Source organism: Zea mays, chromosome 7, assembly GCF_902167145.1.
Source record: "Zea mays cultivar B73 chromosome 7, Zm-B73-REFERENCE-NAM-5.0, whole genome shotgun sequence".
Classification (NCBI taxonomy): Eukaryota; Viridiplantae; Streptophyta; class Magnoliopsida; order Poales; family Poaceae; genus Zea; species Zea mays.
Window position 1 is genome coordinate 54312590 of NC_050102.1, and position 21664 is coordinate 54334253.

Sequence of the window (21664 nt, forward strand, 5' to 3'; positions counted from 1 at the left end):
ATCGCTGGTGGTCTTGCCACGGTGAAGTGCCACGGTAACCCTGTGCCAGTAACTCTCCCCCTCCCCGGTCGCCAGCGCGCCATTCTAAAATCAAGAGCTACTGCCCTCGGGCACTATAAATTAAGCACGCCATCAGCTCCGTTGGGTCATCACAAAGCTAGAGCACCCGCTCCTGCCTCCGATTAGCCACCAGAGAGCTCAAATTTCTTTCTCTCCCCAAATCAGTTTTTCGCACGCCGTGAACCACCGCGTCGTGGCCAGCCTTCTGCAGGTTAGCTCAAGCCTCCTTGATTGATGTTATAGCCTCCCTCAAGTTCCCTGGTACTCATAGACCCTTTGGATTGAACTAGATCGCCCTGGATAACCCAGAACACGTCGGTGTGTTCTCAGTTTCCACCGTTGTCATGGACAGTGAGTTCCCAACCCGGAATTGTGCAATTAATTGAGGGGTTAATGTCGCCAGGGGTTGAATTAGATGTTAGTCGAGTCAGGGGCTCGGTCTTGGCATATTTTGGCCGGATCATGCTCGCCGGAGGGCGCGCTCACCACTCTTCGACGTCGGGGACTTGGGTTTGTAAAGAAATAGAAATAGGAGGAGCTTTACGTAAATGTCAGTGAAACATAGGAATAGTGTGCAGGACTCCTTAAGGGTTATTTAAAAGATCAGGGTCCTCTACGCAAAGTGAACCCCGCGGGCGCGCGCGGACGAGCGTTTCCCTGGACTTGGGCCGACTCGAGCCAGTTTCTGCCCACCACTGTTCACCATTTCTCTTTTTCTTTTTCTGCCAGGATTAGAGAAATCATAGAAAATTCTAGAAAAATGATAAAAAATATAAGACCTATTTTACTAGGTTCCTAAATTCCTCTAGTATTTAATAAAAATAGTTCCAAAATTTTTAGCCCAAAACTGGAATTATTCAATATTTAAAAGGGCTTAAACCTATACCTTTGGAATTTTAGAAAATACTTGGTGACTCCAAAAATCACAAGACTTTTTAGATAAGTCTAATATGGTACTTAGAACCCTTGGTTGAAGTTTGACATGTTTTGGACATTGTTTGATTCCCAAACCCAAAACCCTAACCTTCTAGTTAATAATTGCCTTAGGGAAATGAGATACTGACTCAAAAAACCCAAGTTTTTTGGTACACCTTGAAGGAAAGTTGTGATCTAGATAAAACTTGATGTATCTCTACTATCATTGCATTTTCATAAGCAGCACATGAGCATTCATGGTTATATATCGGGAACTGTTTTTATTTTGACATCTGTGGAACAGAGCCCGACTCCCCTACAACACAAGGCAAGCCTCGGTGCATTTACCCTATTCCTTGGGATTTTTAAACTCTTTATCACTTGAATGATGCATTAGGTGATAGGAGTTGGGTGTTAAACCAAATGCTGCATTTCCTTACTTGGAACTGCTTACCATTCCTTGATTACCTGTTTTATTAAAAGGTTTTCTGATGCTTAGTCCTGCTTTAGAAAAGCAAATATTTTGTTTTAAAACAAAAGGTGATGCTTCACAGTGGATGGGATGTTTTCAAAAATAAAACTTCATGGTGGATCCATCATGGCCATGATGGGTTCAACATCAGATAAGATGTACCTCTGCTAGGTACCAAACTTTGGTTTTTTTAAATGATAAAGCTGAGACCGGGCGGGTGACTTGCACGTGAAGAGAGTCTCGGTGTAGTGCCTCCGTCTAAGTCGATTAAGGACCGTCTCCATGTAGGCTTGATGATTGAGGACCTTTTAACTGGTCACATGCCTCATCATGGGTAAGCTTTGCCACGGGCAGACTAATACCAGAAAGGCCAACACGCAATGGGAGTGGAGAGATGGCTAGAGTAGCGTGTACCCTTCGTGGCAAGAGGCTGGACGGTGGTGTATCTGTGCTCCCGGTTAGCGTGAACTCGGTCTGGTCTTAAAAACCCGCTGGCGAGTTGACATATGCAAGGGTTAAGTGCTACATATGTCGTGTGATTAGAGATCCCCAGCCGGGTATTAATCGATTCGGATCGCCGTTACTTCTCGGACATGAAGACTTGGTCACTACCCTACACGTAGCATTCCAGTGAATTGAAAGGGATGATAAAAGATAGCTAGTATAGGCCAAGTGCTTGAACTAGGGTAGAAATAACTCTAGATGCAGGTAACTGTACTTAACCTGATAAGTAAAATGATTTTTTAAGGATCCACTATTAGTAAGCATTTTTGCAAACAAAGTCTTGATTCTTGATTAAGCCATACCTTGACTCCCTTAAGCCAACATATCCTTGAGAGTCTTTTATTTTGACGTGTAAGACTTGTGAAAGTACACTCCGAACTCAGGGTTTTCGAACCCATGTTGTTGTAGGTGAGGAAACAACAGACTTTTGCTGTTTTTGTTCTAAGGTGGTGTCCAAAGAAGAACCTCAGCAATGAAGCCGCGGGAGGATGTTGGCCTCCCACTTGAAAAGCAATATACTTTTATGCGGGAGGGGTTTTTTCCTCCCAATTCTGTAATAATAATACTTATGCACTCATACACCCTAGTTTGTAATAACAATAAAACTCTTTCTCTATGTTTGAATGTAAATTAAATTATTGTAATCACTTCAGCAATTCTTTCCTTCGATGTGATGTAATATCTGCGTGACAGATGAAGCGCTCTTGGGCGAGGAAATGAGAATACAGATGTTGTCGAGTGATTATTGTGACAGAACCTCCCAAGTCATTAAGCCCACCTACAGTTGTCATTGTCCAACAGACCTTGGATAACCCTGGAGGTGCACATAATCACTTGATAAATTTGGTATATGTATCCTTTTCCTCACCCAAGAGCGTTTTACCCGTCACGCAGATATTACAACACATCGGAGGAACGAATAAGCGGAAGCGAATTACAACAACTTAATTTACATTCATTAAAATATAGAAAGAGTGTTAATATTACATCACCAGGTCATAAGAGTGCATAAATATTATTATTACAAACTTGGGAGGCAAAAACCCCTCCCGCATAAAAGTATATTGTTTTTCAAAAGGGAGGCCAACATCCTCCCATAACCACTTTACAGTTGAGGTTCGTCCTTGGGCACCACATTCTTGGGCACCACCTTAGTGCAAAAACAGCAAAATTCTGTTGTTTCCTCACCTACAACAACATGGGTTTGAAAACCCTGAGTACGAAGTGTACTTTCGCAAGTCTTACCCATCAAAATAAAAGACTCTCAAGGATATGCTGGTTTGAGGGAGTCAAGGTAAGGCTTAATCAAGAATCAAGACTCTGTTTGCAAAAATGCTTACTAAAAGTGGATCCTTAAAAATCCAGTTTTATTAGCAAGTTAAGTCATTACCTGTCACTAGAGTTCTTTCTACCCTAGTTCAAGCACATGGCCTATACTAGCCATCCTTTTATCCACCCTTCTTGTTCACTGAATGCTACGTGTAAGTCAGTGACCAAGTCTTCATGTCCGAGAAGTAACGGCGATCCGAATCGATTAATACTCAGCTGAGGATCTCCAATCACCCGACATATGTAGCACTTAACCCTTGCATATGTCAACTCGCCACCGGGTTTCTTAAGACCAGACCGGGTTCACGCCAACCGACATCACAGATACACCACCGTCTAGCCTCTTGCCACGGAGGGTACACGCTACTCTCGCCATCTCTCCACTCCCATTGCGTGTTGGCCTTTCTGGTATTAGTTTGCCCGAGGCACAGCTTACCCATGATGAGGCATGTGACCAGTTAAAGGGTCCTCGGTCATCAGGCCTACATTGACAAGGTCCTTAATCGACTCCGATGGAGACACTACACCGAGACTCTCTTCTCGTGCAAATCACCCGCCCGGTCTCAACTTTATCATTTAAAACCCAAAGTTTGGTACCTGGCGGAGGTACATCTTTTCCGATGTCGAACACATCATGTCCATGATGGATCCACCATCAAGTTTTATTTTTGAAAAACATCCCATCCACGGTGAAGCATCACCTTTGGTTTTAAAACAAAACATTTGTTTTTCTAAAGCAGGACTAAGCATCATAAAACCTTTTAATAAAATAGGGAATCAAGGAATGGTAAACAGTTCCAAGGAAGGAAATGCAGCAATTGGTTTAACACCCAACTCCTATTACCTAATGCATCAGTCAAGTGATAAAGAGTTTAAAACAGCAAGGAGGTGACAAATGCACTAGGGCTTGCCTTGTTTTGTAGGAGAGTCGGGCTCTGTTCCACAGATGTCAAAGTAAAAATAGTTCCCGGCAGGTGGATTTTCTGTTGACGGAGTAGGCTCTTCCTCTTCAGCAGTCACTTCTTCGTTTTCTATGTATAGCCATATATAACCATGAATGCTCATGTAATTCTTATAAAATGCAATAATAGAAAAGATGTATCAAGTTGTATCTTGAATACAACTTTCCTTCACGGTGCTCCAAGGTAACTATGGTTGTTCTAGGTCAGTACCTTAGTAGGATTAGACATTTTTACCCTAAGGAGCTAGGGTTTTAGGTTTAGGAATCAAACAATGTCCAAAGCAAGTCAAACTTCACTCATAGGATTTAAATATCATATTAAGCTTATCCAAAAAATTTGGTGATTGTTGGAGTCATTAAATAATTCCTAAAATTCTAGAGGTATAGGTTTAAGCTCTTTTAAATACTGATTAATTCCTTGTTTGGACTAAAAATCCTAGAACTATTTTTATTAAATACTAGAGAAATCTAGGAGTCCAACAAAATTAGTGTCATATTTTTATCATTTTTCTATAATTTTCTATGGATTTCCTAAGTCTGGTAGAAAAAGGAAAAGGAAAAGCATATACAATATCGGGCTCAATTTAGCCCGAGCCAGCCCAAGACAGGCGGAAACACGTCTGCGCGCGCCCGCGGTGTCCATCTTGCATAGAGGTCCCTAGCAATTTGAAAAACCCTTAAAGAGTCCCGTGCACTATTTACTTGTGTCACTGACATTTACACCGAGACCCTTCCCTTTCTTTTTCTTTACAACGTCGGGTCCACGGCATGGACGGCGACAAGCCGAGCTCCGGCGAGCTCATACTGGCTGGATAACTCAACTACTAGTGCTCCAGTGCGGATGACACCTAATTCGACCCCTAATGATCATTACCCCTCAACCAATTTCAAGGTTCTAGCCCCTAATCTTTCTGCCCACGGTGACAGCGCGACCAATGGACAAACCGAGGCGTTCCGGGTGATCCCACGTGTTCTAGCTCAATTGGCCGGGTCGAGAAGCATTAAGAGCACATAGGAATGCTAAAACAGGAGTGAGGAGGGCATGATCGGACCTGTGGAGAGCTGGCCACGGCAAGCTCACACACGCGGTGTTCTTAACAAATTTGGGGGAAATCCCAAATTAGAGCTCTCTGGTGGACAATCCGAGATACGAGTGGGTGCGCTAGATGCTTGACTACCTAGCGGAGCTGATGGCACGCTCAATTTATAGGGCCCGAGGGCAGTGGCTCGTGAATTTGGAATGGCGCGCTGGTGGCCGGAGAGAGGGGAGAGCACTAGCGCAAAGGATTGGTGGCTTTCACCGTGGCGAGGTCACCGGCAACAAACGGACACGCTTAAGACGAGTTACTGCAACGTGGTAGAGCACCTAGGCACGTGGCACACGGTCGATAGGTGGCCAACTCCAGCAAGGAGAACTTTGCCCGACCGCAGCCCAAGTGGGTACGGCGAGCTCACCGTCGACTGGGTCTGAGCCTATCCGGTGCCAAGATTTTTACCTTGCCGTGATAATCTCCTCGGCAGAGAGCACAAATCATGGCGACGACACAGATCATAGCGTGAGGGTCACCGGCGGTGAGGGGAACTGAATCTGTGATCTTTGTCAGGTATTGTACCATCTGGTTCTCATTGAGTCAGCCTGACAGCCATATGCAGGGCGATTTGCTTCAAAATTCATGTAGTGACTTGACCACCTCTCTGTATCAAAGTTGTAGCCCTATAAACCAGCTACAAATCGACTATAGAGACCTGGCTCTTTTACCTACTCCTTTGAGCTTGAATCAAGTCCAAAGTTGAGCAGATCTTACTATCAGTAAAAATTCAGATTATAGGGGTGACTGACAGTAGTACTTTGCGTCCATTTAACTCCAACTTTTGTACAGCACTTATGCCTGATGACTTAACCAAAGTTATACTCCTTTAGTAGCTATATAATCTTGATGTGTTGACCTAGGGTAGATTCTTTATGAATTGAGAGATATAGGGTTCCAAAGTTGACCTTATGCACTGAATTTCAGACTTAGACATATGAAAGGTATGAGGTTTCCTTTTTGCAAATAAGCCCAAATCCCAGAATTTGACTTGCAAATCCTCAAATGTGAGATACACATGATTTGTGGTGTTCTATTACTTTGGTATTTGCACTTGGGTCCAAAAGTAAACAAATTTTACACTTAGCCCCCTAGGGTTCCAATTTATGGTTTTCCAGGGGTCTTTTCAGGGTTTTTAGCACTTTAGGGTTTTGGTGTCACTAAAGTCCATCAAAGGTGATATCTTATGATTATTTCTAATGAGTTTTGAGGTTTTCTCATATTTGGGCTTCACTTATATCCCTAAGCCCTAATTTAGGGTTAAGCACTCTACCCTAGGGTTAATCACACCTCAAGTCACATCAGTACAACTGATTTGAAATTTTTACCTAGTGAATGCACTCTAGGTGTAACAAACACATGATATGCCAATGCTCATGATATTACAATTATGTGCATTTATAGGGTTGTCCAAGGTCCGTTGGGCAAGGACAACTGTTGGTGGGCCTAATAACTTGGGAGGTTCCGTCACAGCTGGTATCGGAGCGAAGCCCATCTCTTCAGATATTACGAGGCATTTCGAAAAGAATTTTCAAATACATATCCAAGAAATTTTCTTTCATTCTTACCTTGCCACTTTCTGAAAGTTCTCATCTTGTAAGACCAGGTAATAGAGTGCAAAATATAGGAAGTTGGGAATCAACGGGGGTTGATTCTGTAATTATTGGGTTATGCATGCATCATGTTTAAAAATTATACTAATAAATCTTCCCCTCTTATGGAGATATGGCACGTACTAGGAAAACCACGCGCAAGTCCACTGGACCTATTGGCGTGCCTCATCATCAGTTGGCTTCTAGACATGAAGGAAGCAGTAGCGGCAACAACGATCGAATCAGAGACTTGGAGGCCAAAGTGGAACAGCTTCAGACGGAGCTACGTCACCGAAATAGGGTGTGGGCACAGGACGGTCAGCGTATAGCTGAGTTGGCAGCTGACGTCAGATGCTTGCAAGATGAGCTTGCTGAACGAGATTTGGCGGTTGATTGGGCCGTCAACTCACGTTCGATTGCCTTGGACCATGAAGCCAAAGCTCGTGCTCGTGTGGTAGAGCTTAGTGCGGTCCTCGACAGCTTGCAGGTGTACTGCAATACTTTGCATGAGGAAGTACATGTACTGTATGCGCGACTGCACCCAGACGTGCCTGCCGACCCTATTGCAATGGGAGCCGGACCATCAGGGACAGCAGGTGAAGGACCTGATGGGGAGTTGGACCTTTTTAGGCATCCTCCTTCCATGAACTTAGCTGACCATCGGTCTCCTGTAGCAGAAAATGAAGAAACCAAGGACAACGAAGACTAGACTAGTATAGTTTAGATACTATTTCTATGTAAAATAAGTAATGAAGTCATGTTGTACGCTTGAGTCTGTATAATTACATTTTGGTAAGGTAAAATGATAGTGTGTATTGGCATGTTTTATTTTTCCCAAATGTTTCTTTGCCTCAGATGCCATCACGGACTCGTGTGCACGACGGCGCGAGGACTTCCCATGGTCAGGAAGATACACCCAACCCACCGCCTGTACCACCGACACTAGCCGAGGCTATCGCTACCTTGGTTAATTCTACCGTAGATAACACCTGCTTCTTGTGCGAGATGGCGGGTAATCAGTTCTAGCAACATGGAGGCAGAGCTCATCCGCAAGCACCTTGTGAAACTACGTACGAGGAATTCTCTGAGACACGTCCCCCACTCTTTGTTAAAGCAGAAGACCCTCTTGAAGCTGATGAGTGGATAAGAGTAATGGAGCAAAAGTTCGGATTGGTCTGTTGCACGGAGACACAAAAGCCATTATTTGCTGCCCAATAGCTAAGAGGCCATGCCAGTACATGGTGGGCGAATTTTGTAGCAGTTCAACCGGCTTGACACCAGATGAAGCGCCCCAATCCTCTGGGACTCAAATGTGATACAATTACTAGTCCCAGGAGGCTAGTAAACACATTTATACATCAGATGATTTCAGATCTGCTTAAACGAGACAAACCTATAAAGGTGGCAAACAACTTTAAGAGTTGGTCCACAACTCGGGACATATCATCAGAGTGGGGCTGAAGCAGCCCGATATACGCAGCGAAGCAATTCAGCGGTCCAACAGCCACAGGCAAGGTTGGGAACAGTCGTAACTCTTACCCGATCTCCTTTTTCTGAAAAACAACAAATAAGCAAGGGTGAGTACAAACGTACTCAGCAGCCCACCTTCACCCGCGGAATGGGAAAATCAGATATAATGCATGGAATATCTGGAGCTCAGAATATTTTGCAGAAACAGTAATATTTTATGCAGGGTTGTTTTGTAAAACATTTTGTATTTTGCAAAGCGCATCCTCTCCCCAAGGAGCAGGAAGTTTTTCAATATAGAACAAAATCCCCTGGACTAAACCATCCAGGTATCTCAGCAGTTTCCCACTGGTTTTCATTTTCAAAAACAGCTACTGGACTTCCCGTCCACCATAGATCACGGCTCAACCGCCGGACCTTTTAAAAACATTTTTCTCAAACACACCCTTTTTTGAAAACAAAACATTAATTGCCATACCATACCAGACTCATCCATTTCTGTGGACACGGACTATTCGAATAGGTTTTCAAACTCTGCGTAGAGGTGTACACTTTACCCACTAGTCCGGTTTCTGCGATCTCACCGTCGTGAGACCCGAATGCCGAATCTCTTTCTTTCCTCGCACGTCCTAACCTTAACGGTTATACCGGAAGGAGTCAGGCCACCGCCATGCCCAAACCGGACAAAACATTCCCCCTCCTTATCCTCCCGGTGCTCCCCAGCCTTCATAACCCTGGGGTTGGACCGTACGAGTTCAGATTGAGTGACTGCCCACACAGTCTCAAGTGGTTGTACTTATCATGAGTATAGGTAGTGAAGGATGACAAACTGGTCCTTATGTGAGGGGACAATCCTTCTGCACACACCTAAACCAGCTGAGCCATCACCTTAGGCCCTCCCCTAAATCAGGAAGTCCCTGATCATCCCTACTCAAAGGTGATAAGGGTGAAAACCCTTCATCATACACATTTTGAAAAGCATTTTCTTTTGAAAACTCACACCTTTCCTCAAATCATTTGTAACAAATATATCAGAGATTGATTGCGGCAAGCGGCTGGGTGGCCATAATAACATGTCTCAAAATTGTATCATGCATAAAATAACAGGCTGAGGGTTGTGGTTGAAAAACATAGGTAATTTATCCATCAAAGGGATCCAGGGAGCTTGCTGTGCTTATCCGGCGAAGGGGGAAGAGGAGCTCGCGGAACTGGCTTCTATCTCCACTGCCTGGCATAGACTTGCAGATCTGGCCTCCACGAGACGGCACGAACGCTCCGATAACTATGCAACATGAACAAGCAAACATACAAACCAACAAGTATACCAACAAATTTTTAGTATAGTGGTCAAAATAGTGATATATGGATGGGTAGAGTCGCGAGTAGAATCTGTGTCATGTGATGTTGAGATTCTACTGGTGGTGGAGCGAAGGTGCTTACCAGGAGGGTGGACTAGAGACAAAGCGACACTATGCGTGTAGCCGACAGAGCGGAGTAACTGAGTGGGTGGGGTGTTTGCCTTGGCTGAGGGTGTTGAGTGTGTGGAGTGGGAGAGGGTAGCTGGGTGTATTTATAGCTGGGTGTATGTGGTGTAGCACAGTGAAGTTCACTGTTGGTGAGAATAGTGACGAATGAATCGTCTGACTTAATATGAAGAGGAGAGTTATAGGCAGAATATGGGACAAGAGTATTTTGGGAGTTTTCTGGAATATGAACCATGCTTAAGGGATGGCATGGTTGGATAGTGAATAGTTTGACAAGAATTTTAGAAACAAGAATGACTGAAATCTGAGTTTGGATGGAGGAGTTTTGGATTTTATAATCATAGGGAGAAAAAGAAAAGGAAAGGAATATTCTAGAATTTGAATATTTAGAGATATTTGGAAGATCAACAATACAAATGTATTTTTGAGCGGGGTGTGAGGAATTATTTTTGGGCTTTTCTTGGGCAGAGGTTTATGTTGGTGGAAACTGTTCCTACCTACTGTGTCACATCAGACAGCAGTGAGGCGGGACCCAAATAGCTGGAATGTTGTGGTATTCTGGTCCGAGTGGGCTGTGGTATCTTGGGCCAGGTTTTATAGGATTGAAGACGTATCCATACAAACATGGTTTTTGGAAGTCTGGCTTGAAAGAATTCCAAAGTTAAGCGTGCTTAACTTGGAGAAATCTAGGATGGGTGACCAGATGGGAAGTTCCCTACTGGAATGAAAACCACAGTCACCGGAGTTCGTATGACTAGAATATGGGTCTGGCTGGTCTTAGGTGGACTGGACAACATGATGGATGAGTAGTTGAAATTTGGGGTGATCGGATGATCAATGAATAGTAATGATGAATAGTGATGGTGAATAGTTCGTATGAACGAACGATGAACGGTGAATAGTGACGATGAACGATGAATAGGAACTATGAACGAACGATGAACGATCGAATGATCGAACGAACGAACGATCGGAATTTCGGCATCATAACGACAGGAAAAAGATTATTTGGACGAACGAACGATCGAACGATCGGACGAACGGACGAACGAACCATGAACGATCGGACGGACGATCGAACGATCGGACGAACGAACAAACTAAGAACAGGGGGACGAACGATCGAAGAACGACCGAACGATCCTTGTGCTAGTGTGTGCTTGTGTGAGAGGTGGAGTGGGAGTGGGCGTGTGGGGGGGAGGGAGTTGCCATGAAATGGCTTGGGTGTGGGATGAGAGGAGGCCCTTGCCCCTCTATTTATAGCCATGGTGGGGGGATTAGGGGGAGGGATGAGAGGATTAGTGGGAGGATGAGAGGATTAGTGGGAGATTAGCATGGATTTGTCTTATATGAGTGTAATTAGCTTGTAGAGCTCACCGTATGACACCGGAGGCATAGTATACGTATGAGCATGAGGAAAGTTATGAAGAAAATATTTGTAGGGACTTGAAAAATGATTCTGAAGGTATTTCTTAGGAAGAAAATACTTGGAGAATTATCGGTGGAATATTTGGGCAGTATTTATAGAAAGAATTTGAAGGGGATCATTGTGGAAATATTTGTAGGATATTTTGAGGAGGATTTTGGAGAGAATATAGACCACTATATTTTATTTGTTGATATCAACTCGCAAACAAACATTTTGAAATGAAATTTGAAATTCATTTTGAATTTAGAGCGAGTTTGAGAAAATTTCAAGATTTGAATTTTTGGGATGCTACAAATCTACCCCACTTAAAATGAATCTCGTCCTCGAGATTCGGCTTAGAAGGGTTATGGGTATAGCTTTACTTCAGCTACATATCTTCACTTTGCAGACTCTTCGAGGATATAGAGTTTCAACAAAATCTGACCTTTGAGGGGCATCTGGTTGCTGATTGCAAACGCTGATTATGGCTACTCAAAGAATCGTCTTCAGGCTTCTAGGTTTCGCTTGGCAGCTAGCTTATTGAGTAAGCATTGATGCCAACACGCAAACCTTTCTCTTGCGAACTCCCACATGGATTCCTTCCTTGATTGGTCTTCTGGTGCTTCATCAACAGAACTTGGGTGACCACTTCTCATCCAGAAACTTATAAGCTTCGATGACCTGGTCCTCCACAAGCTTGCTACATGCCTTCTTCTTTTTCTCCATAGCAGGAACCTTACTGGAACACTACCCCACTTAAAAAGAATGAGGGTAGAACTCTTGAATCTTAGGGATTTGAACTCCTTGAAGTACCTCATAACAAGGGTGTTACGGGGCCTTCTTCTGCTGTTGCTGCTTGAGTAGGTTACGGAGAAATGACTGACACAGGGTTGATTCTGGGACAACCTTCTTCTCATCTTCTCTTCGCTATCTTATTTTCTCTTCTCACTTTTCACTTCCTCTTTCTTTCTCTTTGCTCTTCCCACTCGAGGATTCTATCAAAGAGTATTACCATCATACAGAGGAGGAAACCAAAGATGTTGAACCATGTACAACAGTCTTCAACCCAAGAATCACCAAGCATTGTGATCTCAGGGGCGAGGGAGCGGGAAATGGAGTTGCTTGCTATTTGGCAGAGGGTTTTTTTATCAGGTGTGTTTTTGCTTTGAGCGACGTGGGGATTGAGGGAGCTGGTGGGGGGATTTTATAGGCGAGCGGTATGCAAGGGTGTGGAGTGGTGGTGATGGAGCAGGTGACACGAGGCAACAAGTGTGATGGAGGGGGGATGGTGTTGCTAGCAGTAATGGTGGTGGGTGCGCTGCAAAAGGGGGGTGGGCGGCGGTAGTGTGCTGCAAAGGGGGTGTGGGGGGTAGTGCGCATGGAGGCGAGCACGAGTGCAGGGGGCACGAGTGAGTGGTGGGGTCAATGACCCTGATGTTTGTGGTCTCTTGTTCCAAGAATCTTTGCCTATCTGTATGGTAATAACTCCTTCTATCCTCTTTTCTGCTCACTTTGACTCAGGGCTAGTGCTTTGATTCTCATGGTCGGTCCTTTTGACTGAGCGATTGGATAGGTTCCTCTGTAGCTTATTCCATGCTTCAAGGGTAAGCTTCCCGGTATCTTCTTGGGTAAGGTGCTTTTCTCTTGAGATTGGTTAAGATGAGAATGGAAGCATAAGGTGAGGATTAGCTCTAATTTGTGATCTATGTTTTTAGAGAAAACCTTTCTTAAAAGAAAGAAAACACACAAGCTCAGCAATGATAAGCACAAACAATTCAAATGTTTTGAATAAGGGAAGAATAGAGTTTTTCAAAGCACAGACTACTCAGATTCGGGGCCTAAGCATAACTACTATTGCTCAGCTCCTGAATTGAGAACTATGCTAACCAGGACTTATGAGCACTAACGTTAAAGCATCACATATGCACTCAAAAGGGAGGAAAACATCAAGCGAAATTCATTTTGAAATGCCCTAGGGGGCCACACAAATAGAGTTTTGCAAAACATGAGTCTACACGATTACCTCTCATACATGCAGGCTCTAGCCAAAGTGAAGAAAAACTTCACTACCCAATGCATGCAGAGGACTGGGCATAACTAACTTCAGACCAGGTAGCTTCTCTTCTGGCAAGGCTGGCGCACAACTTCAATCTGAGACATCTCCTAGATGGGTCAAGAGGGAGCTGATGTTGATGACTTCTTCTGGCGGTGATTGAGATGGCAAGACGTGATTGAACTCTTCTTTAAGTGGGACTGGCTCTTGTAGCTCCTCAAAGAGCGGCGGTGCTGGTGGGGTGCTTGCAGCTTCTTCTTTGATCTCATGGGACGGTGCTAGAATCTTCTTCATGGTGAGGGGCTCAAACAACTCTGGCGGGGGATCTTGGGAGGACTCGAGGTGCTCTTGCTTATTCATAGCCTAAGGGAAGACTGGAATTCCTTCCAAGACTATGGCTCCTTCCGGTAGTTCCCAAGTCTTCATCTCTGCTCTGATAGAGACTGGACGACTTTCAAGAATCTGGGGGTCTTCAGCTCTCATGGGTTGAACTGGGTTGGATGAAGCGGGCTCTTGGATCCGTAGGGCTCTACGTTGGTTGAGGGTTACCAAGTAGGCCTCCATCAGCTTCTGGACGTGCTCATCTTTGGCTTGCTTCAGGGCTTCAACAGCAATGACTTCACGACTTTCCAAGGCAGTTGCACGGGCTTGAGCTGTGGTGAGATCCACATGGAGCTGACGGTTGAGCTTCTCTGCATCTTCTGCTCGGGCAATCATCTGACGGTGGTGTCGAGCCAAGAAATCATACTGGGCATCCAGGGTGAGCAGGTATGCGGTGAGGTACACGACTGTGGGGTTGTCCTCAAGCAGCTTCTGACCTTCCAATGCACGCATCCTGGCCATCCAAACGGGACGGTTTCTCTGAAAGGGCGGAAAGGATCTGAGCGGTGTGTCGGCCACTTCATCTTCATAAATTTGACACAGGGCCCTCAATGCCTTGCGGGCGACGACTTTGCAGGTGTCTTTGAATCTATGCCCAGCAGCAGTGACACTCGATTCCACATGGTGCAGACTGGATCCAATGTATACAATCACGACACACTTCTCTGTACCATGCTCGATTAATTCACGACCATCATACTCTGGTTGGCTCCTGATTCCGAGGCGGACTGTGCATGCTCTCAGCAACTTGGGGAAACCATCTTCATTCAGGCAAAAGCTGGTTTGGCACTGAACCTCCATCTGACTTCTGAGAGAAGGAAAGGGGGAAAACATTTTTGAAATGAAGGGATGAGAGCAAGAATTTTTTTTAAGAAAATAGTTTTGACTCAAAAACTTTTGATCAGGCTAAGGGTTACGTCCTGCGGCCAACCTAACAGCTTTGATACCACCTGAAGTGCCCCAATCCTCTGGGACTCAAATGTGATACAATTACTAGTCCCAGGAGGCTAGTAAACACATTTATACATCAGATGATTTCAGATCTGCTTAACCGAGACAAACCTATAAAGGTGGCGAACAACTTTAAGAGTTGGTCCACAACTCGGGACATATCATCAGAGTGGGGCTGAAGCAGCCCGATATACGCAGCGAAACAATTCAGCGGTCCAACAGCCACAGGCAAGGTTGGGAACAGTCGTAACTCTTACCCGATCTCCTTTTTCTGAAAAACAACAAATAAGCAAGGGTGAGTACAAACGTACTCAGCAGCCCACCTTCACCCACGGAATGGGGAAATCAGATATAATGCATGGAATATCTGGAGCTCAGGATATTTTGCAGAAACAGCAATATTTTATGCAGGGTTGTTTTGTAAAACATTTGGTATTTTGCAAAGCGCATCCTCTCCCCAAGGAGCAGGAAGTTTTTCAATATAGAACAAAATCCCCTGGACTAAATCATCCAGGTATCTCAGTAGTTTCCCACTGGTTTTCATTTTCAAAAACAGCTACTGGACTTGTCGTCCACCATAGCTCACGGCTCAACCGCCGGACCTTTTAAAAACCATTTTTCTCAAACACACCCTTTTTTGAAAATAAAACATTAATTGCCATACCATACCAGACTCGTCCATTCCTGTGTGTTGGGACCATGCTTCGTCGCCGAAGGTCCTGCAAAAAGAAACAGTTTCAGCTGAAGCTGCTTGAACATGATGCCGAAGACACCGTTCACAAAGCTTTGGAACTGCAGCATATCCAAAGACGAAGGGTCGAACCGACTTAAAGATAAAATGACCTTTTAACCTTCAAAGGTCTGAGTCATTGTTCTAAACTTTTATGAGGGGCATAATTGTAATTCCTCATGAGCTGTGTCCTGTGCCTATAAATAGTGAACAGTATTCCTTTACTGTTCACACATTCCGGTAATTGCTAACGCATCATTCGGGAATTATTGTTTGTCAAGGCAAAGGTATAAATGTACTTAAACGTTGTATCCAAACATCTGAAATTCATATAATAAGATATGTGAATGAGGCCACTTGTTTCCAAGATATTTACCTTTAATGTTTCATGTTTTAGCTTTACTTTGTATTATCTTTATATGTTTAATTACGAAGGTAAAACCTTGGTAATATTATGTTCGTGACCTTCGTCCGAAGTTCATTAAATCCTTGTGGAGATAATGTTTCGGCGGACGAAGGGCATTAATATCTAACATTTTATGTTGCCTTGTTCTTAATTCATAGCATTTGAGAACAAGTCCCCAACACTGTGGACACGGACTATTCGAATAGGTTTTCAAACTCTGCGCAGAGGTGTACACTTTACCCACTAGTCCGGTTTCTGCGATCTCACCGTCGTGAGACCCGAATGCCAAATCTCTTTCTTTCCTCACACGTCCTAACCTTAACGGTTCCCAAACCGGACAAAACATTCCCCCTCCTTATCCTCCCGGTGCTCCCCAGCCTTCATAACCCTGGGGTTGGACCGTACGAGTTCAGATTGAGTGACTGCCCACACAGTCTCGAGTGGTTGTACTTATCATGAGTATAGGTAGCGAAGGATGACAAACCGGTCCTTATGTGAGGGGACAATCCTTCTGCTCACACCTAAACCAGCTGAGCCATCACCTTAGGCCCTCCCCTAAACCAGGGAGTCCCTGATCATCCCTACTCAAAGGTGATAAGGGTGAAAACCCTTCATCATACACATTTTGAAAAGCATTTTATTTTGAAAACTCACACCTTTCCTCAAATCATTTGTAACAAATATATCAGAGATTGATTGCGGCAAGCGGCTGGGTGGCCATAATAACTTGTCTCAAAATTGTATCATGCATAAAATAACAGGCTGAGGGTTGTGATTGAAAAACATAGGTAATTTATGCATCAAAGGGATCCAGTGAGCTTGTCGTGCTTATCCGGCGAAGGGGGAAAAGGAGCTCGCGGAACTGTCTTCTAGCTCCACTGCCTGGCGTAGACTTGCAGATCTGGCCTCCACGAGACGGCACGAACGCTCCGATAACTATGCAACATGAACAAGCAAACATACAAACCAACAAGTATACCAACAAATTTTTAGTATAGTGGTCAGAATAGTGATATATGGATGGGTAGAGTCGCGAGTAGAATCTGTGTCATGTGGTGTTGAGATACTACTGGTGGTGGAGCGAAGGTGCTTACCAGGAGGGTGGACTGGAGACAAAGCGACACTATGCGTGTAGCCGGCAGAGCGGAGTAACTAAGTGGGTGTGGTGTTTGCCTTGGCTGAGGGTGTTGAGTGTGTGGAGTGGGAGAGGGTAGCTGGGTGTATTTATAGCTGGGTGTATGTGGTGTAGCACAGTGAAGTTCACTGTTGGTAAGAATAGTGACGAATGAATTGTCTGACTTAATATGAACAGGAGAGTTATAGGCAGAATATGGGACAAGAGTATTTTGGGAGTTTTCTGGAATATGAACCATGCTTAAGGGATGACATGGTTGGATAGGGAATAGTTTGACAAGAATTTTAGAAACAAGAATGACTGAAATCTGAGTTTGGATGGAGGAGTTTTGGATTTTATAATCATAGGGAGAAAAAGAAAAGGAATGGAATATTCTACAATTTGAATATTTAGAGTCTTGGGCCAGGTTTTATAGGATTGAAGACATATCCATACAAACATGGTTTTTGGAAGTCTGGCTTGAAAGAATTCCAAAGTTAAGCGTGCTTAACTTGGAGAAATCTAGGATGGGTGACCAGATGGGAAGTTCCCTACTGGAATGAAAATCACAGTCATCGGAGTTCGTATGACTGGAATATGGGTCTGGCTGGTCTTAGGTGGACTGGACAACATGATGGATGAGTAGTTGAAATTTGGGGTGATCGGATGATCGATGAATAGTAACGATGAATAGTGACGGTGAATAGTTCGTATGAACGAACGATGAACGGTGAATAGTGACGATGAACGATGAATAGGAACTATGAACGAACGATGAACGATCGAATGATCGAACGAACGAACGATCGGAATTTCGGCATCATAACGGCAGGAAAAAGATTATTTGGACGAACGAACGGACGAACGATCGAACGATCGGACGAACGGACGAACGAACCATGAACGATCGGATGAACGATCGAACGATCGGACGAACGAACAAACTAAGAACAGGGGGACGAACGATCGAAGAACGACCGAACGATCCTTGTGCTAGTGTGTGCTTGTGTGAGAGGTGGAGTGGGAGTGGGCGTGTGGGGGGGAGGGAGTTGCCATGAAATGGCTTGGGTGTGGGATGAGAGGAGGCCCTTGCCCCTCTATTTATAGCCATGGTGGGGGATTAGGGGGAGGGATGAGAGGATTAGTGGGAGGATGAGAGGATTAGTGGGAGATTAGCATGGATTTGTCTTATATGAGTGTAATTAGCTTGTAGAGCTCACCGTATGACACCGGAGGCATAGTATACGTATGAGCATGAGGAAAGTTATGAAGAAAATATTTGTAGGGACTTGAAAAATGATTCTGAAGGTATTTCTTAGGAAGAAAATACTTGGAGAATTATCGGTGGAATATTTGGGCAGTATTTCTGGAAAGAATTTGAAGGGGATCATTGATGAAATATTTGTAGGATATTTTGAGGAGGATTTTGGAGAGAATATAGACCACTATATTTTATTTGTTGATATCAACTCGCAAACAAACATTTTGAAATGAAATTTGAAATTCATTTTGAATTTAGAGCGAGTTTGAGAAAATTTCAAGATTTGAATTTTTGGGATGCTACATCAGGCCACTTGGGAAGAATTCAAGCTAGCATTCCGTGAATACTATGTTCCAGAGGGAGTGCTTCACATGAAACAAGAGGAGTTCATTCGACTGAAGCAAGGGGGAGATACTGTAATGCAATATCTCAACAAGTTCAATCATCTGTCCCAACATGCCATAGATCAAGTGAATACTGATTTGAAGAAAAAGAATTGCTTCATGAGGGGACTCAACGACCGGCTCCAACGGAAAATGGCCACCTGTCTGGATCTTACTTACAGCAGAGCTGTCATCACGACATTGGCCGTAGAAGCCAAGAACACAGGCCATGGAAAATCAAAGGCATTGGGAGGTGATAGGTCTAATCAAGGACCTAAGAAGCGAACCAGGTTGGTAATCCGACCTTTTAATCAGAATCGTTCTTCGCCTCGTCCACCCTCCTATCCGTTCGAACAACCTGTTTTCATTCGTCCTACCACTGCCCCCCACTTCTACAAATCAGTCAAGTGCCCCTGGTGCTCGTTTCCCTGCCCTTTAGTTCTTCCACTGGATGCTTTAATTGTGGAAAGTTCGGACACTTTATAAAGGACTGTCCATACCCAAAGCAGAATAAATTCAACAATCAGCAGAACTCTAGGAGCTCCACTCAAGGAAAGGGGAACATGGCTAGTACTCAAGGAAAGGGGAAAATGTCAAGAAAATAGGACGGATATATTATACTCAAGTGGCCACTACACCGGAGGGCGAGCCAGTAATGATGGGTACGTTCCTTGTGGCCAATTACCCAGCAGTCATTCTCTTTGATTCAAGTGCTTCACATTTTTTCATAAGCAAGAATTTCGTGGAAAAGCATTGCATTCCTTGCACTGAATCAAGGGAAGGATTTATTATCCATTCACCTGGGGGACAAATATTTACTAAGGAAGTAGCCTTCCATGTGCCAGTAACATTGGTTGAATGGGAATTTCCCACCAATATGATTGTTTTAAAGGGCCAAGACGTAGATGTAATTCTGGGCATGAATTGGTTAGCCTAGCATAAAGCTATCCTCAACACTGACATAAGGACGATCAGGTTGAGTCATGGCCATGAAGAAGTTCTTTTATCCATCCCCATAGCTATCCCAACCAAACCATTTGGTCGGGTCTATGAAGCCATCGTGTCAGAAATCCAGGATATTCTCGTAGTGTGTGAATTCCCGGATGTCTTTCCTGAAGATCAGCCTGGATTACCTCTGGAAAGGGATGTAGAGTTTGTGATCGAATTGAAGCCCGGTACAGCTCCTATTTCAAGAAGGTCATACCGGATGCCACCAAATGAATTCGCGGAACTCAAGACTCAATTACAAGACTTGCTTGAGAAGGGATTCATTCGGCCCAGTTCATCACCTTGGGGATGTCACACAATTTTCGTCAAGAAGAAGGACCAAACACTTCGAATGTGCGTGGACTACAGACCCCTTAATGAGGTCACTATTAAGAACAAGTACCCTCTTCCCCGGATCGATATCTTGTTCGATCAACTTACTGGAGCTCGGGTATCCTCCAAGATTGACCTCAGATCAGGTTACGACCAGATCTGTATTCGACCCGAAGATATACCCAAGACCGCATTCACTACATGGTATGGATTATTTGAATATTTGGTTATGTCCTTCGGGTTGACAAATGCTCCAACCCACTTCACGTATCTAATGAACTTGGTGTTTATGCCCGAGTTGGATAAATTTGTGGTGGTCTTCCTTGACGATATCTTAATCTATTCCAAGAATGAAGATGAGCATGCTAAACACTTACGGATCGTGTTAACTCGCTTAAAGGAACACCAGTTATATGCTAAGTTTAGTAAATGCGCATTCTGGTTGGAGGAAATCCAATTCTTGGGACATGTGTTATCTACAAAGGGGCTTGTGGTTGACCCCAGCAAAGTCAAGGATATTCTCGAGTGGAAACCACCGACTACAGTACATCAAGTTCGAAGATTCCTTAGGCTGGCTGGCTATTACTGCAGATTTATTCCAGATTTCTCCAAGATGGTGAAATCAATCACAAGTTTGTTGAAGAATGATACAAAATTTAACTGGTCCTCGAGATGAAACGAAGCCTTCGAGCATCTGAAGGTATTATTGACCACTGCTCCGGTATTGGCTCAACCGGATATTGAAAAGCCTTTTGATGTGTATTATGACGCATCAGGCAGTGGTCTCGGATGTGTCTTAATGCAGGAGGGCCAAGTCATAGCATATGCTTCAAGACAGTTACGCCGGCATGAGAAGCACTATCCAACTCATGACTTGGAGTTAGCTATAGTTGTTCATGCCCTCAAGATATGGCGTCATTATCTACTAGGAAATACTTGCCATTTATATACAGATCATAAAAGTTTGAAGTATATTTTTACCTAGTCAGAACTAAACATGAGGCAGAGAAGATGGCTTGAGCTGATTAAGGATTATGATTTAGAAATCCATTATCACCCAGGAAAGGCCAATATGGTGGCAGATGCACTAAGTCGCAAGGCTTCCTGCCATTGTCTTACAGTGAGAACCCCTGACATCACATTATGTCAAAAAATGGAGAAGTTAAACCTGGGAATGATACAACATGGAACTTTGACCCAATTAAAGCTTGAGTCAGTTCTTCTAGAAAAGATTATTGGTTCCCAAAGAAATGACAAGGGTATGAAACATAGAAGCCAGCAAAGCTAATTGCTTTAGAAAGGATGATCAAGGGATAGTATGGTTTAATGATCGCATAGTTGTGCCTAAGGATGTGGAAGTCCGCCAAAAAATTTTGGATGAAGCTCATCATAGTCGATATTCCATTGATCCCGGAAGTACTAAGATGTATCAAGATTTAAAGCAACATTAATAGTGGACAAAAATGAAGAGTGAGATTGCACGCTATGTGGCAAGATGTGACACTTGCAGACATGTCAAAGTAATACATATGAAGACCGCTGGACCATTACAGTCCTTGCCCATCCCAACTTGGAAATGGGAAGATATTAGTATGGATTTCATTGTGGGGTTGCCCAAAACAACCAAAGGTTTTGACTCTATATGGGTCATAATTGATCGGCTTACGAAAATTGCTCACTTTCTGCCTGTCAAGACAAAATACACAATGGTCGCATATGCGGAACTTTATATTGCCCGTATTCTCAGTTCACATGGAGTTCCAAAGACAATCGGGTCGGACCAGG